This window comes from Oratosquilla oratoria, chromosome 12 (assembly GCF_046742065.1).
Source record: "Oratosquilla oratoria isolate Oo_2021 chromosome 12, ASM4674206v1, whole genome shotgun sequence".
NCBI lineage: Eukaryota > Metazoa > Arthropoda > Malacostraca > Stomatopoda > Squillidae > Oratosquilla > Oratosquilla oratoria.
Window position 1 is genome coordinate 18,581,603 of NC_134788.1, and position 16,302 is coordinate 18,597,904.

Genomic DNA, 16,302 nt, shown 5'->3' on the forward strand with positions numbered 1-16,302 from the left:
AAAGGCACCCCTCTAAGGCCAATTGTCTCCAATAGGAATTCATGCGCAAGGTATAAAAATGGCTCACAGGGATTTTGTCACCATTTGTGGGAAGTTTCTCAAACTCTCACATTAAACACTTGGAAGATTTTGTGAGTCAAATTAAAAGACAAATCATACCTACAAATAGCAAACTACTAAGTCTTGATATAGTTTCCTTATTCACAAATGTCAACACGGAAGATATCTTAAGTTTTTTGGAAACCAAACTGCACCCATATCAATACAAACTCCCACTTTCAGTATCGAAAATAATTAGCCTGACCCGTTTATGCATCAATACCAATGTTTTTACTTTCAATAATTCTTATTTTAGACAAAGATATGGTTGCAGTATGGGTTCTAACCTTTCACCCGTGTTAGCTAACCTATACATGGAATATTTTGAAAGTACTTTATTACCTAAGATTAAACCACCTGACATGTTTTGGTTTAGGTATGTTGATGATATTTTTACACTATGGAATGATATGTGGGGTTCTTTTGATGAATTCTTTGTTAAATTGAATAAATTAGCTAAGAATATTAATTTTAAGGTCTAATGGGAAGGAGAAGGTAGGATCCCATTCCTGGACATTTCGGTCATAAGAGACCCGGACCAATTGTCCTTTACTGTGTATAGGAAGCCTACCCACACAGGAAATTACCTACACTTTTTTAGCCACCATCCGGATAATATTAAATCTAGTGTTGCATCGGGCCTATATCTCGGAGCCCTTAGGATTTGTAGTCCACAATTCTTGCAAATAGAATTTGACATCATCAATAAACAACTCTCTAAAGTAGGTTATCCGGAATGTTTTTTAAAAAAAGCCCTACATAAAGCCAAATCCAATTTTTATAAACCAAATAACTCCAGGGAGAAGTTTAAATGGGGTAACAATAACATCATTGTAACATTTAATGAATCTATCAACTTGGTCTCCAAACTTCTACCTAATAACCAAATCAAATTTATTTACAATTATCCAAACAGCATTTTTAGAAAGGTAGTAAATGTACACCGGAGGGATGATGTGGACCAAAACTCCGGGGTATATAAATTGCCTTGTAAAGACTGATGATGTCTACTGGGGCCAAACTGATTAAAGGAACATTAAAACTCCATAAAATATGGACAAGTTAACTCCGCTGTGTTCCTTCATGCCAGCCAAAAAGACCATAGATTAGATTGGGATAATGCATCAATTATTTTTAAATCACACTGTAGCTATCAAAGGAAATTTGTAGAATCTTCTCTAATAAAACATTATCCTAACTTTAATACCTCAAAAGGTCAGTGGCCCCCAGATTGTATTATGAAGTTAGCGGTCAATAGAATAATGTCAAGAGCAGTCGGACAAAATACCACCAACTGTCCTTCCTTGACCCAACCATTTCAAGGGCATGTAACCTGAGTCCCCCCACTTTCCCCATCCCCTTTTATGTACCCCTCACTACCTCATATATACTTGTACCTTAACTTCTTGTAAGCATTCTGCTGAAGAGGACTACAGATAGTAGCCAAAATATACAGTTTCCCTGTACTTCCGTTATTATTTCTCCGATAGTGGGTTTATAGTGAACATTAACAAATGTTATAACATACCAATTTCCAATATATATATATATATATATACATATATACACACATGTATATATTGTATATTTCAGGCACATTCTCACTAATACAGTGTTAAACATGACAGCATTTTGACAATGGTTAATTTTCTTACTGAGATTTACAATTTTTCTCACAGTAGATCGTATTTCAGGGGGGGTGGGCAAATACAAGCCTTCCATAGTCTTCCATATTTAATTGATATTTTGACTTCAAGGCTTCCTCTTCATAACAGTATACAAGAATTAAGTCACAGTCTTACACAGCTACATAATACACAATTGTGAATTTTGTATGGACAACATGGATTTAAATATAGGTCGCCTGGGAACGCCGAAAGGATTGTGTCAACCTACATGGGCGGACACTTCGCTCAGGAGGGGGAGGGGGAGAGGGGTAGAGTCAGGGGTGGATGGTTCCAATTTCATGGTAGTTGCCCATTGGGATCCTTTGGAACAACTCATGGTTGCCTGCAGATGAAACCTGGGTGTCCCGGATGCGCAGGCGACTGAATTGTCTACCTTACCAAGTTCTGTGTGATACTCTATATGCCCCCCCCTTTTTTTTTTTATATGTATATCTGCATTTGTTGCTCACAACTTACATGGATTGGCTTTGTGATATGGTAAGAGTCATGAGAAAGTATATTTCTTAGTACAAATAAGATTGCTTTGTGATAGAAGCCCTTGCAGTATGTATTGAATGTGCCTACCTGTATTTTTTTTTTTTTTTTCTGGTCTTAGATTAATTTTTGTTAATTGATTATATGAAAATTTAATTAAATAATCTTTAGAGTATGAGTCATTCCAGTATATGGTATATTGAAAAGCTTGTGTATTATCTTTTATTTAGTAATTTTTCATTGATACTCAACTTAAAACTACAATAATGTGGTAATGAGAGAAAAGTACTTTTAATATTTAGAATGCTTTGTAGTACCTTTAGTTTTCATGTCATATCATTCATTAGATTATGTTTCCAATTATGAGATAGTTTAAAAAAAGGTCTTAGATTGAAGTAGGTAAAAGTAAGTGGGGATGTACAAGGTGACTGAGCATAGAAAATTGCCCCCAAAACTATAACAGGTTTCGATGTTGGATGTAAGTTTTGGCTGTATTCCTTTTTAATGATTACAATGATAGGTATTGACAAGTTTGTGCATTTATTGGACGGCAGTTGATTTTACAGATTTAAAGGCTTCAAAAAATACCTTCAAGTCTTCCAACTGCACTACAGCATAGGTACACACTTTAAGCCTGACTTTCTTTAAGTGGCCTGCTACAATTGAGTGGGTGGGGATTGGTGGGTAAGGTAATATATATGTGGAATAAATTGACATAGCCTGAAGGGATTTCTCACCATCTTCTCCTTTTCTGCATGAGGGGACGGAAAGGGGGGTCGCCAATTTAATGAAGCAGCCTTGCTGTGGATGTGCTGTGTCTTGCGACACTGCCTCTGACACTGCCTCTGACGCAGGGCAGTGGACAGGATGCAGGGATGACCCGTCATCAGGGAGGAGCCAAGATAAGAGGCAGGGAAGAGGGTAGAGGGGAGTGGAGTATGTAGGGGATGGAATAGGGGGGGGGAGTGGTTTTATGCCTTTTTCTTTTGGCTACCTCCCTTATAATGGGGGAAGGGGCCTTTGATATATGTATGCTACAACTGAATCTCAGTTGAGGTGCTCAGATGAGAGGAAGGGTGGGAGGGGTGTGGAGTGTATTTAGGGATGAAATGGGTGGGAGTGTTTTTATGCCTTTCCCTTTTTGGCTACCTCCCTTGGAAGGGGGAAAAAGCCTTGGTATATGTATGTATGTATGTACAACTGAATCTCCATTATTATTCTTTGCATCCATATCTATTAGCCAACATCCACCCTCACCATAACTGCTCATCATCGTTGAAGTACCAATTCCTCAGAGGGCATCACTAATCCTTATAGCTTGCTGGCTGAGCGAGCGGGTTGGGGTGTCGTTACTTGGGGCGAAGGTTAAGGGGATGGCGGTTCGAACCCTGCCACCGGCGAAGGTGAACGAAGGGCATGGTTCATTAAATTCCACACAAAGTCCTCTGTAAGGGGCACCGTCCTAGCCTCCTGGTAGGGGGGAGTTTGTGACATTAAACCACATCATCATCATCATGAATGCAAACTTCATTTTCTTTCACAAATACAAAACAAAATATGTTTCTGTTACATATTAATGAAGGGAAATTTGCATATAATGGAGTTTGAAAAGCAAAGGATTTGTTTCTTCTTAACCACTTAATTTGGTATGATGATGCCTACATACGTAGGCATCATCACGAGGTGCAACTGGGTACATGTACACCAGGATGCCGGCGGTGTTGGCGTCTTGATAATAGATTTTTTGTAGTTGTACACGAGTTGCCCCCAGATTCTATGAGGTGGTTTGATCATGTTATCCGTGTTTATTATTACCCGGAGTAAAAGAGAACAAGTAATACAGCAGTGACTTTATATTTCATAATGTAAGCACTGTGATGCATCGTATATATATATAGCAGCTTATGCTGGGTGCGAGAATTTAACTCGTACTGAAGTGTTAATCACATGGGAAACAATCGTATCAACATCCATGTCAAAATAACTCAGCTCATACAATCAGTGACTTTAAAGCAGCATCTCCCAATTAGTCCAACAAATCTCAGATTGATTGAACTAGTCAGCTGTTTTTTATCTTGCTGTTAGTTTCACCAGTCTTGTTTTAGTATAGTTCTTGGTATAGGACAGCTTGTAGGTGCCATATTTGTAAGTTGTTACAGATAGACTTTTGCAAAGAAATCACAAAACATGCATGATACACTATTTTTGCAGAAACCACCGGGAAATTGAAAAAACAGATACTGAGCGTTTTCGTCTATTAGACATTTTCGTCTATCAAGACATTTTCAAAGGTACCTTTGAAAATGTCTTAAAAGACGAAAACGTTTGGTATCTGTTTTTTTCAATTTCCCTGTTAGACTTATGTATGAGACATGTCTGTTAAACCATTGCAATTTTGTGCAACTGTAGCTTATTTTACTGAAAGGAGATTCACTACAATTTCTGATTGAGCATGGATTACATGAATATCACTGTTTCTCTATATCCATGTGTGATGTGTGAGTATAGATGAGCTTTAACAGCATGTATGTGATTTGCAACTTACTAAGGTAGAAAAAGAGGAGTAAGAAAAAGATACACAGATTATTTGTAGAAAAATGGGTCAGTAAGGTGAATAATTTTTTCTTGATTTATCCCTAGTAAACAAATTTATAGCTCATTTGTTAATTTTTTGCAGATAATGTTTGCACACCTCCAACTTTGTTCCTTATGCTTTTCATGTCATAATGCTAGCAATCATATCCGAGATGTATCTTTAAGAATTAGAACATATATACATACATATATATATATACATATATAATATATATATATATATAATATATACAGTATATATATTATCAGATGTCGCAAGTTCCATTTTTTTTTTTCTCCCTTTTATCCAGGAGATGCCAAGATATGAGAGAGGGTGGAGGGGAGTGGAGTTTATTGGGGATGGAATGAGCGGGAATTATTTTTATTCCTTTGTTTTTTGGCTACCTCCCTTGTAAGGGGGAAAAAGCAAGTTCTCTTCATAAGATGTGCTGTTTAACTTCATGAACCAAAGACTTGCTGAAAAGTCAATTGGTTGGTTGCCCCCAGGTCTCTCTCTCTTGCAGGAGACACATGGCCCCTAGCTAGATAACTCTGTCAGTGACCTTCAGCCTGGCCCACGTCGTGTCACTCATTTACCTAGTTGTTGAACTTACCTAGTTGTATTTTATGGGAACGGGAGCTATGCTCATGGTGTCCTGTCATCTGGCCCACATGTCACTCATTTACCTAGTTGTATTTTACAGGAAGAGGAGTTATGCTCATGGTGTCCCATCGTCTGGCCCACATGTCACTCATTTACCTAGTTGTTGTACTTACCTAGTTGTATTTTACGGGAAGGGGAGCTATGCTCGTGGTGTACCGTCTCCATATCTCGTTTTATCTAGACTCGTTTTTGCACACACCACATTCTCATCTAATCTGTTCCAAACATCTATTAAACTTATGGTAGGTATGTTGTGTTGTTGTCAGGATGAAGTGTTCAATGTCTTTCCATGTGGTAATTGCATCTGGAATATTTTGAATTTGTGGTAAGGCAGATTCTGTGAACTTGGTCATGCTTATGCGACTTGAATTTCTGGGGAGTGGCTTCTCAGTAAGGTTTGTGTCTGAAGGAATTTGATGGGTGCTGTGACAGGATTCCCAGCAGTCTACCAGATGCTAAAATTTGATATAAAAAAATAGACCATTGCAATCTCCCACCTCCAACTTAGGGGCTGGCATCATGCAAAATAGTTTTGATTTTTTTTTTTTTTAAGACTGAATTGACAAAATTGTTTTGTTACCTAGATCTTATGTTTTATTACACTCATTGTTGAATTTTAAATGATGCAATATTTATTGACAAAAATTATTTCTCATTATTTCCCCAAGAATCAGTATGACAGTGCTTACATTTTTATATTTTTGTCAACCGTCATGTATTATTTATTCATATTGTTTTTTAACTTCATGACCCAAGAGCTTGCTGAATAGTTTAGAGCACAGATTTATTTTATTCATTTATTTTCTATTAATTTATCTTTATAGAAGGTTGAATTGCCATAAACATCGTATTACCCAGACCTTGTGCTATATTCGTTCCATTCATAACTAATGAATAGTACAACATTTATTGACAAAAATTATTTTCTCTACATATATAGAGGTGAGGTGGCAAAATGAAAAGTTAAGGCTAGAGTAGTGAGTTTATTCAGAGCCAGACGTTTTGACCTTTACGGTCTTCCTCAGTCCACTGAGGAAGACCATAAAGGTCAAAACGTCTGGCTTTGAATAAACTCGCTACTCTAGCCTTAACTTTTCATCTTGCCACCTTCTATATTTGTCAATCTTTACTTACATATTTATGTATATATATATATATATATATTTTGCTGAAACCACGAGGAAATCAAAGATCGGAATTCTAAATGTTTTTGTCAATTAAGACAGTTTCCAAGTCTTAAATAGACAAAAACGTGTATTTTATATAAACTTTTGTTTTTATATCAACATCATCCATCATGTATGAGAAATAAGTTGACGCAGTCCGAAGGGATTTCTCAGTCTTCTCCTTTTCTGCACGAGGGGACAGAGAGGGGGGATCACCGAATTAATGAAGCAGCCTTGCTGTGGATGTGCTGAGTCTTGTGACACTGCCTCTGACCCAGGGCAGTGGACAGGATGCAGGGATGACCCGTCATCCAGGAGGTGCCAAGATAAGAGGCAGGGAAGAGGGTAGAGGGGAGTGGAGTATGTAGGGGATGGAATGGGTGGTAGTGGTTTTATGCCTTTGTTTTTTTTTGGCTACCTCCCTTATAAGGGGGATAAACCCTTGATATATGTATGTACATTCCTGTGGGTAGTAAGTATATATTGTTAGATATGTCTGTATTTTGTAGATCCCATCCTTGTTGCCAGTTTGTTGTATTTGTACTATGACTGCTACATATCTGTGGGTAGTATATACTTTGCAGGTCCCATTCTTGGCACTAATTTGTGGTGGTTCTTGGAGAAACTTTTGGGCTTCTTCGTTCCTTTATAGGTATAAGTGGTATAAGTACAAGAGTGTAAACAAACATAATGAGTGTTACAGAATAAATGAACATCTCCACCTTTCTGTTCGATCCTATTTATAAAGGATTACATACATACCATTTCCATGCTTTGCTTCTGAGCATTTCTGAAAAGGACACTTTTCACAGTTTTTGTTGCATTCCTTGTTACACTTGTAATAACTTTTCAATCTTAGAGAAGATTTGGCATATAGGTGCATTTTTATGTTCTAATGCCTGAATTTGTTTTGGGCATCCAGCTGCTGTGTCCATATTTCAGTTGCAAAAATCTTTATTGAGAGTAAAACATATCAACTTCTCATCTCAATCTGGAAATGCAACTCTGAGTGGCTGACACTTTCCAGATGGGCCTGTACAGCCACGACAACCATATGGCATGGAGTGCACATCAAGTCGCCTACATGGCTAGACCTGATGCTCCTTTGACATGGTGACCCTGCTTGACCTAACCTAACCTAGTCCAGTGCAATTATGTAATTACACGCCATGGGTCACTACCCTTGCCGTATATATATATATACAGTACTTGATAAGAAAATATGGACAGGGCCGCCACCATTCGTACTTCTTTCTCCAAAATGGAAAGACCCTAGCAGCGGGGTAAATGATATGGACAAGGAAGTGCGAACGGACAAGTGGGCGGAGCTAAGGGTAGCATTTATGATGCATGCTATCAATCATCCCTCAGTTGCCTCATAGCCTTCGTGGGGAGGCTTTTTTTCTGTGTGTTCTGGTGACGCCACCTAGGCGGCCAGTGTTTTTTTGCAGACAGAGGTGCTTTCTAGCCTTAATATGGGCAAGAACAAGTATTTATCACAAGAGACAATAACCCAGATCATAGCTTTACATAAACCTGGTCACCAAACAGGAAATAATAGAGCAGGTTGGGGTTGGCAAGACGTCTGTGTTCAAGTGGGTTGCCATTTGTAAGAGGGAAGGTAGCTGTGACACACCCGGTTACAAACCAAAGGAAAAGTACCCCAAAAAGACATCCCCTCGTGCTACTAATGTTATCAAGAGACAGTTAGAGCATAGTCCATGTGTTACCGCCAGAAAAATAAAAGAAAGTAACCCGGGACTCTTTGGGGAGGTTAGTGTGCGAATAGCGGCCGCATTCACGACCTTGGGTACAGAAGCCACCGCCTGGTGAAGAAGCCTCTTCTCTTAACCAGAGGTGCCATAGGGTCGAGTTTTGCAAGAAATATCTTCAGTGGGATGATGACAAGTGGCTGGATATTCTCTGGAACGATGAGTCCACCTTTACTGTGACTGGCAATTGGGGTGGAAATGTGTATCGGCGTGCGGGTAGCGACCCTCTTGACCCCCGGTACGTTCAACAAACAGTGAAACACCCTGATTCTCTCATGGTATGGGGAAGTTTTAGTGGAAGAGGACTTGGGAGCCTTGTTGTACTACCGAAAAATATAAAAGTGAACCAATATGTTTAATATGAACTCTTAAATGACCACCTGGAGGATTCTTTTAAGAGCTCAGGTGCTCTGACATCTCTACATCTTTCAACAAGATAACGCCCAGTGTTACTCAGTGGCTTAAAGACTGTCATATACCTTACATAGCAGACTGGCCAGGCAATAGTCCTGACATAAACCCAATAGAAAACCTGTGGAAGCACATTAAACAAGACCTGCAGGGTAAAGATACGAGCTCTGTGCCCAAGCTCGAGGCAGCCATTCGCCAATCCTGTGCTAGTATAACCCCTGCACATCTTGCCAAGTACGCCACTTCCATTCCAAACCGCCTTCGTGAGATCATTGCATGTAAAGGCCACCCATCAAAGTATTAGAGGTACGAAGTGAACTTTAGTTTATTGATTTATGATTCATTCATTCTCCTCATCACTCATTCTCGCTAACCGTTTGTACTTCCTTGTCGAGCACTGTATATATATATATATATATACATATATATTTCTAAACAGAAATGTGGTAGCACATTTGTAAATGACACACAGGAAACCCACAGTCGGAGAAAATAAACTTTGAATGAAAGAAGATTCTATATTTCGGCTGTCAACTGTAGCCTTCTTCAGGAAAGTACATAAGACAGAGGACAAAGGGGACTTATAAGCTACAGAAACACGTCCTCTCTCTTTCCTGTGTTTCTGTAGCTTATAAGTCCCCTTTGTCTTCTGTACTTTCCTGAAGAGGGCTACAGTTGACAGCCGAAATATAGAATCTTTTTTTCATTCGAAGTTTATTTTCTCTGACTGTGGTTTCCTGTGTGTCATATATGTATATATATATATATATATATATTTTGCAGTAATTCACAAGGCACACGTGAAAATAATATGCAGGAAAAAACCCACTGGGAAATAAGAAGCTTAGTCCGAACGTTTTCGTCTATTTAAGACATTATCAAGGATTCCTTGATAATGTCTTAAATAGACGAAAACGTTCGGACTAAGCTTCTTATTTCCCAGTGGTTTTTTTCCTATATATATATATATATATAAATATATATATATATATATATATATATAAAAAAATATATATATATATAAAAAAATATATAAATATATATATAAATATATATATATATATATATATATATATATATATATATATAAATATATATATATATAAATATATATAAATATATATCGCTCCTGCCACGTGTAAAATCAGTTCACTCGTACCTTACAATTAATTAAGGTGACAAACTCACCAAAACCTCCTCCTTCTGTTCTTGCAGTAAGATCATTGCCCAAAATTTTACTATCGCAACCTCATCTGTATGTCTTCCACCTTTACACGTATCAATGGCTGACAACCAATGACTGTTCCCCTCCTATTACTATTTACCATAAGTGCTGAAAGGATTTAAAGTGGAAGCACTATCAGAAAGGATACACTTTCAAAAATGCCATGCAATGAAAGGATTAACTACATTGTTGTGCTCATTTTTTTGCCTTTGTCAAATACCAAGAAATAAAAGATTTGTCATGGCCAATGAACATAAAGTTCTTGCTTAGTATTACATTGATTGTGTTTTTACTGCTTAAGCTTTAATTAGATATGAATTTTATTAATATAGGTCACAACAATTTTAAGTAGCAAATTCTTCAATTTTGACACTTGTTCAAAGAAACCAACACTTTTAATTTCTTTCATAAGAAAATCTCTCTTTTGTCATGTATGTATTTTTTGGTTGATTTGTTTGTGGGCGTGATGCAAGGATGACCCATCATCCAGGAGGAGCCAAGATAAGAGGGAGGGAGGGAGGGGGGTGGACGGGAATGGAGTATGTGGGGATGGAATGGGTGGGAGTGGTCTTTATGCCTTTGTTTTTTGGCTACCTTCCTTGTAAGGGGGAAAGAACCATTGGTATATGTATTTACCTAGTTGTATTTTGCAGGGGAAGAGCTATGCTCGTAGTGACCCACAGTTGTATCTTTCTGCATCCAGTTCTTTCTTAAAATCATGTTTAGTTTTAGCACTCGCAGTTTTCTCTTTCAATTTATTCCATGTATCTATTACTCTGTGTGGAAAACTGTTCTTTTTCAAATCTCTTCTGTAACTGTCCTTCTTAAGTTTCTTCTCGTGTCCTCTCGTGTTTCTTCTGTATGCATGTATTTATGTGTATGTATTTATTTGATCATCTTACAGAACAACCAACAACATGGGTTGTATGACTGTATGGAACACAGCTAAATATCAGCCCCACGAGACATTGCTTGTACCTACAAGTATCCCTATATTTGTAAAAAGGAAAATCTGAGTAAGGGTGCATCTAAAATTGGCCTGTATTTACCTAGTTGCATTATGTGGGGAGGGAGCTATGCTCATAGTGACCAACCTTTGTATCTTTCAGCATCAAGTTTTTTCTTGAATTCTTGAATAGTATTTTCACATATTGTTGCCTTATCTTTGCATAGTAAAACTAGATCATATTTCCTGTCATGAAAATATAATAAGAGACACATAGGTATTTTGGTGAGAACATTAATTTCCATGGTATTTTCTTTCCAGGAAAACCTTGTCCATATGGCTAGTTTTATGTGAACAGTGTGTGTCTTCACATTGCACCTTCCAAGAAATCTTGGAGTGCAGCTAGTGTGGCTTGCAACAACAACTTCAGTGCAAGTCTTGCTGTATTTGACGACTTGGACGTTTTTCAAGAGTTTCAGTCGAGCATGGCAAAAAGTGCTGGTGCAGGTCAGTACATACATTCAACCAAGGCTTTTTCCCCCTTACAAGGGAGGTAGCCAAAAAGAAATAAGCATAAAATCATTCCCACCCATTCCATCCCTAAATACACTCCACCCTCCCTCCCATCTTAGCACCTCCTGGATGACAGGTCATCCCTGCACCTTGTCCACTGCCCTGGGTCAGAGGCAGTGTTGCAAGTCACAGCACATCCACAGCAAGGCCGCTTCATTAAATCGGCGACCCCCCCCCCCTCTCCATCCCCCCATGCATAAAAGGAGAAGACAGGGAGAAATCCCTTCGGGCTGCATCAAATTTTGCTCACTTTTACTACCTCACCCCCCATCCCCCCACCCATTCCACCTCATGCATCATAACATCATCCATATACAACCATTCTCCATTTGTCCTCTCCCATCCTTCCTCAACAGACCTTCCCCTCTTCCTCAAAGCACTCTTTACCTTCACCCCATCCATCCATCTCATCCTAGGACGTCCCCTCATGTTCACTCCCTCCACATCTGCCTTCCATACCTTTTTTACTACTCTTTCTTCACTCATTCTTTCCATGTGTCTAAACCATCCTAATACTCTTTCATCTACCCTATCTCCCAACCCCCTTTCCACCCCTATTCTCCTCCTCATTTCTCACTCTATCCAGCCTAGTAACCCCATCATACTTCTCAGACACCTCATCTCAAAAACATTCAAACTCCTTCTCTCTTCCTCTCTTATGTTCCATGTTTCTGCCCCATACAGTGCTGTTGGCACAATCACTCCTTCATACAGTCTTCTTTTAGCATCCACTCCCAAATGTCTATTCTTCATTACACTTTTTAATCCTCCAAGGCATTTACTCGCTTCTCTCAATCTACACTCTACCTCCACTCCACCTTTTCCTGCCACATTTGCACCCAAGTATCTAAAACTATCCACTTCCTCCAGGCAGTTGTTAAGATGATGAAAGCAGGTAAGGCACCTGGTCTGGATGGATCCCATGCAGAATGTCTAAAAAAAAAGGAGGTACAGTGATGGTGGCCTGGCTGGTGAGGTTATTTAATGTTTGCTGGAGAGAGGGTAGAGTGCCGGAGGACTGGAGGAGTGCCTGCATAGTTCCACTTTACAAGGGAAAAGGGGACAAGTGTGAATGTAGTAGTTTCAGAGGGATTAGCTTGTTAAGTGTTGTTGGGAAGGCTTATGGGAGGATCTTGATTGAGAGGATTAGGAGAGGAACAGAGGGAGTAATTGGTGAGGAACAGTGTGGATTTAGGATGGGTAGAGGTTGTGTAGATCAGATCTTTGTGGTAAGACAAATATGTGAGAAAGCTATAGGAAAGGGGAAGGATGTTTTTTGGGCTTTTATGGATCTGGAAAAGCGTTACAATAGGGTAGACAGAAAGGCACTGTGGGAGGTTATGCAGATATCTGGGATAGGAGGAAAGCTTCTAGGAGCTGTCAAGAGTTTTTATGAGAGCAGTAGAGCTTGTGTCTGGATAAGAAATGGAGAGAGTGAGTGGTTTGAGGTAAAGGTGGGACTTCGTCAAGGATGCGTTATATCACCCTGGCTGTTCAACTTATACATGGATGGGCTAGTGCGAGAGGTAAATGCAAAGGTCAGGGATTGGAGATGGTTAAAGAAAATGGAGAAAAGAGGGAGGTAAGCCAGTTGTTGTTTGCTAAGGACACAGCGCTTGTGGCAGGATCGGAGGAGGGACTGAGGAGGTTGGTGACAGAGTTTGGGAGAGTATGTGATAGAAGAAAGTTAAAGATAAATGTGGGTAAAAGTAAGGTGATGAGATGTACAAGGGGTGAAAGTGGCAGTAGACTAGAAGTGAGCATTAAGGGAGAGCAACTGGAGGAAGTGGATAGTTTTAGATACTTGGGTGCAAATGTGGCAGGAAAAGGTGGAGTGAAGGTGGAGGTAGAATGTAGATTGAGAGAAGCGAGTAAATGCCTTGGTGGATTGAAGAGTGTAATGAGGAATAGACATTTGGGAATGGATGCTAAGAGGAGACTGTATGAAGGAGTGATTGTGCCAACAGCACTGTATGGGGCAGAAACGTGGAACATAAGAGAGGAAGAGAGAAGGAGTTTGAATGTTTTTGAAATGAGGTGTCTGAGAAGTATGATGGGGGTTACTAGGCTAGATAGAGTGAGAAATGAGGAGGTGAGGAGAAGAACAGGGGTGGAAAGGGAGTTGGGAGATAGGGTTGATGAAAGAGTATTAGGATGGTTTGGACACATGGAAAGAATGAATGAAGAAAGACTAGTAAAAGAGGTATGGAAGGCAGATGTGGAGGGAGTGAACATGAGGGGACGTCTTAGGATGAGGTGGACGGATGGGGTGAAGGGGGTTTTGGGGAAGAGGGGAATGTCTGTTGATGAAGGATGGGAGAGGACAGAAGATAGGGGTGAATGGAGAATGGTTGTATATGGATGATGATGTGATGCATGAGGTGGAATGGGTGGGGGAGTGGGGGGTGAGATATTATGTGTGAGCAAAATTTGACGCAGCCTGAAGGGATTTCTCCCCATCTTCTCCTTTTATGCATGGGGGAATGGAGAGGGGGGGTCGCCAATTTAATGAAGCGGCCTTGCTGTGGATGTGCTGTGTCTTGCGACACTGCTTCTGACCCAGGGCAGTGGACAGGGTGCAGGGATGACCCATCATCCAGGAAGTGCTAAGATAAGAGGGAGGGTGGAGGGGTGTGGAGTGTATTCAGGGATGGAATGGGTGGGAATGATTTTATGCCTTTTCCTTTTTGGTTACCTCCCTTGTAAGGGGGAAAAAGCCTTGGTATATGTATGTATGTATAAATAGTAGATCTCTTTCTCTTCTTTGTTCCAGAGGTGTGTTTCTTGGTGCGTTCCACCTTAGTTTGGCCGTGGTTAGCACTCCCAAACTACTAAAGCAATATAGGTGCCAGTATAGTGTGTGGCCCACAAAATTTTTCTTTGGTATAGTATGTGGCCTACCGGACTTTTGTTTCGGTATGAACCTCCTGTCTCTTAAACTTTGATAGTTTGGGAGCGCTAACCATGACCAAACTAAAGCGGAACGCACCGGGGAATGCACTGAGGAGCGCACCCAGCTCTGGAAGTTGCTAAAAGTTTTGGGCTTGGTTCATGAATTGAGTGTCAGCCCCTCATTGCTACACCTGCAGAAAGAGGTGTCTGTGTTGACAGGTTTTGAAGATGGGTAGCAAGGAGACAATTCCCTGTGTTGTCCATCTTGCAGGACTACCACATGCAGGTCCACATCATTGTTTCCTAGCTTGTATGATTCTATTGATAATGATAGTAACGTAAGTGTTTTTATGTGTATGTCATTGCACTATTATATCTTTGTCAATTTTATGACTTAAGGCAGTGGTCCCCAACCTGTAGCTCGCAGGTGCCCTCAGGACCCTATTATGAGAGACAAAGAGAGAGAATGTGTTGGAGGGGAGGAGTGAGTGAGTGAGTGAGGGTGTGGGACAAACGAATGCTACATACGACGCTCTCTCTCTCTCTCTGGGGAAAGGCACCCTCTGCTTTGTTTATAATGACAGATGTAGCCCTCAGCCTACAAAAGTTTGGGGACCACTGACTTAAGGAAATAAACTCTCCTACTGGGATTCAAACCCTTGCCTGATGCAGCTTGCTTTTTACGAGACGAAGACAGTACCATCATGGTGACATGATGGTATGTATGGTCTTGTACAAAGCAAGCTGCTCGAGCGAGGGTTCGAATCCTAATAGGAGAGTTTATTTCCTTAAGTCATAATGACAAAAATATTAATGACTTGAACGTTGTTTCAGTGACAATTGATTAGGTGGGAGCTGCAAGCGACTTTGACCTACACCACAGGTCCTGGACCTGGTTGAGTGGAAGCAAAGTTCTTCCTTCCAAGTGGACTTCAGCAAATGCATTTTCGTCATCAGAGGAGTGGATGTACATTGACCCAGGAAAGCAGTTTACCTTCTAATGACTATGGACGTGGATCACGGGTGAATTACATGTGTCAGCGCGAACCCCTCTATTATTTAGGTGGAGATGTAAAACCTCAGCCAAAGCCTTATATAGGTAAGCTACATTGTGTTCCATTAATTGTCATACTGAGACTGAACATTGGACTAGCCAAGATGCTTTAATAAAGATCTTATTCCTATGACATTCATCTGCACATGGATATAAATATTAAGCTTCAAGTATTATCCTACAATCATGTTGGGGAGCATTGTTTGAATAATCAGATGTTTTAATAAAGATTTTATTCCTATGACATTCATCTGCAACTGAATATGAATATTAAGCTTTTAAGTATTATTGTACAATCGTGTTGATGAGCATTGTTTAAATAATCAGATGTCATGTTGACTTTTATTTCAGATAAATCGACTGGGTGCCCACAAGAATGGGTGAAGATTGAGCATCAGTGTTTTACATGTCCGACAACAACAACCATGCCACAGACTGGAATAAAGCTGAACAGACATGCGCAGCCTTCCATGGAACACTAGCCGTCTTCTCAAACGAAGCTGAGACTAAAAACATTAGAAAGTACCTGAAACTTAAAGGTAATAATGGATCCTCATAGACTAATAATTTGAAGTACAGTAACTTTGACATTGATGGAGTTTCTGTTCATTGGTGGAAGCATCAGTCAAATGAAACCCTTTCTTTGCAGTATTAACCTCTAATCCAGCGTTTCCCAACCTTTTCCGACCATAGCACACCCCGTCGTCATGTCTAAGCAGTCCAGCACTCTTATTGTGTTATTAGAAGGATAAAAGAAAGTGAAG

At 39.8% G+C, this 16,302-nt stretch overlaps 1 protein-coding gene across 3 annotated transcripts in view; it reads left to right on the forward strand.

Annotated features, from left to right (window-relative positions):
• LOC143031032 (uncharacterized) overlaps nucleotides 1–16,302 on the forward strand; it is a 52,950-nt gene that overhangs the window by 30,165 nt on the left and 6,483 nt on the right. For 2 of the 3 annotated variants that reach the window (XM_076194392.1, XM_076194395.1), the window contains 4 exons: nucleotides 10,978–11,089; nucleotides 11,341–11,526; nucleotides 15,319–15,583; nucleotides 15,890–16,077. The gene's annotated coding sequence lies outside the window, so the exon portion shown is untranslated. The remainder of the gene's footprint in view (nucleotides 1–10,977; nucleotides 11,090–11,340; nucleotides 11,527–15,318; nucleotides 15,584–15,889; nucleotides 16,078–16,302) is intronic. The other variant, XM_076194394.1, reaches the window with a different exon arrangement.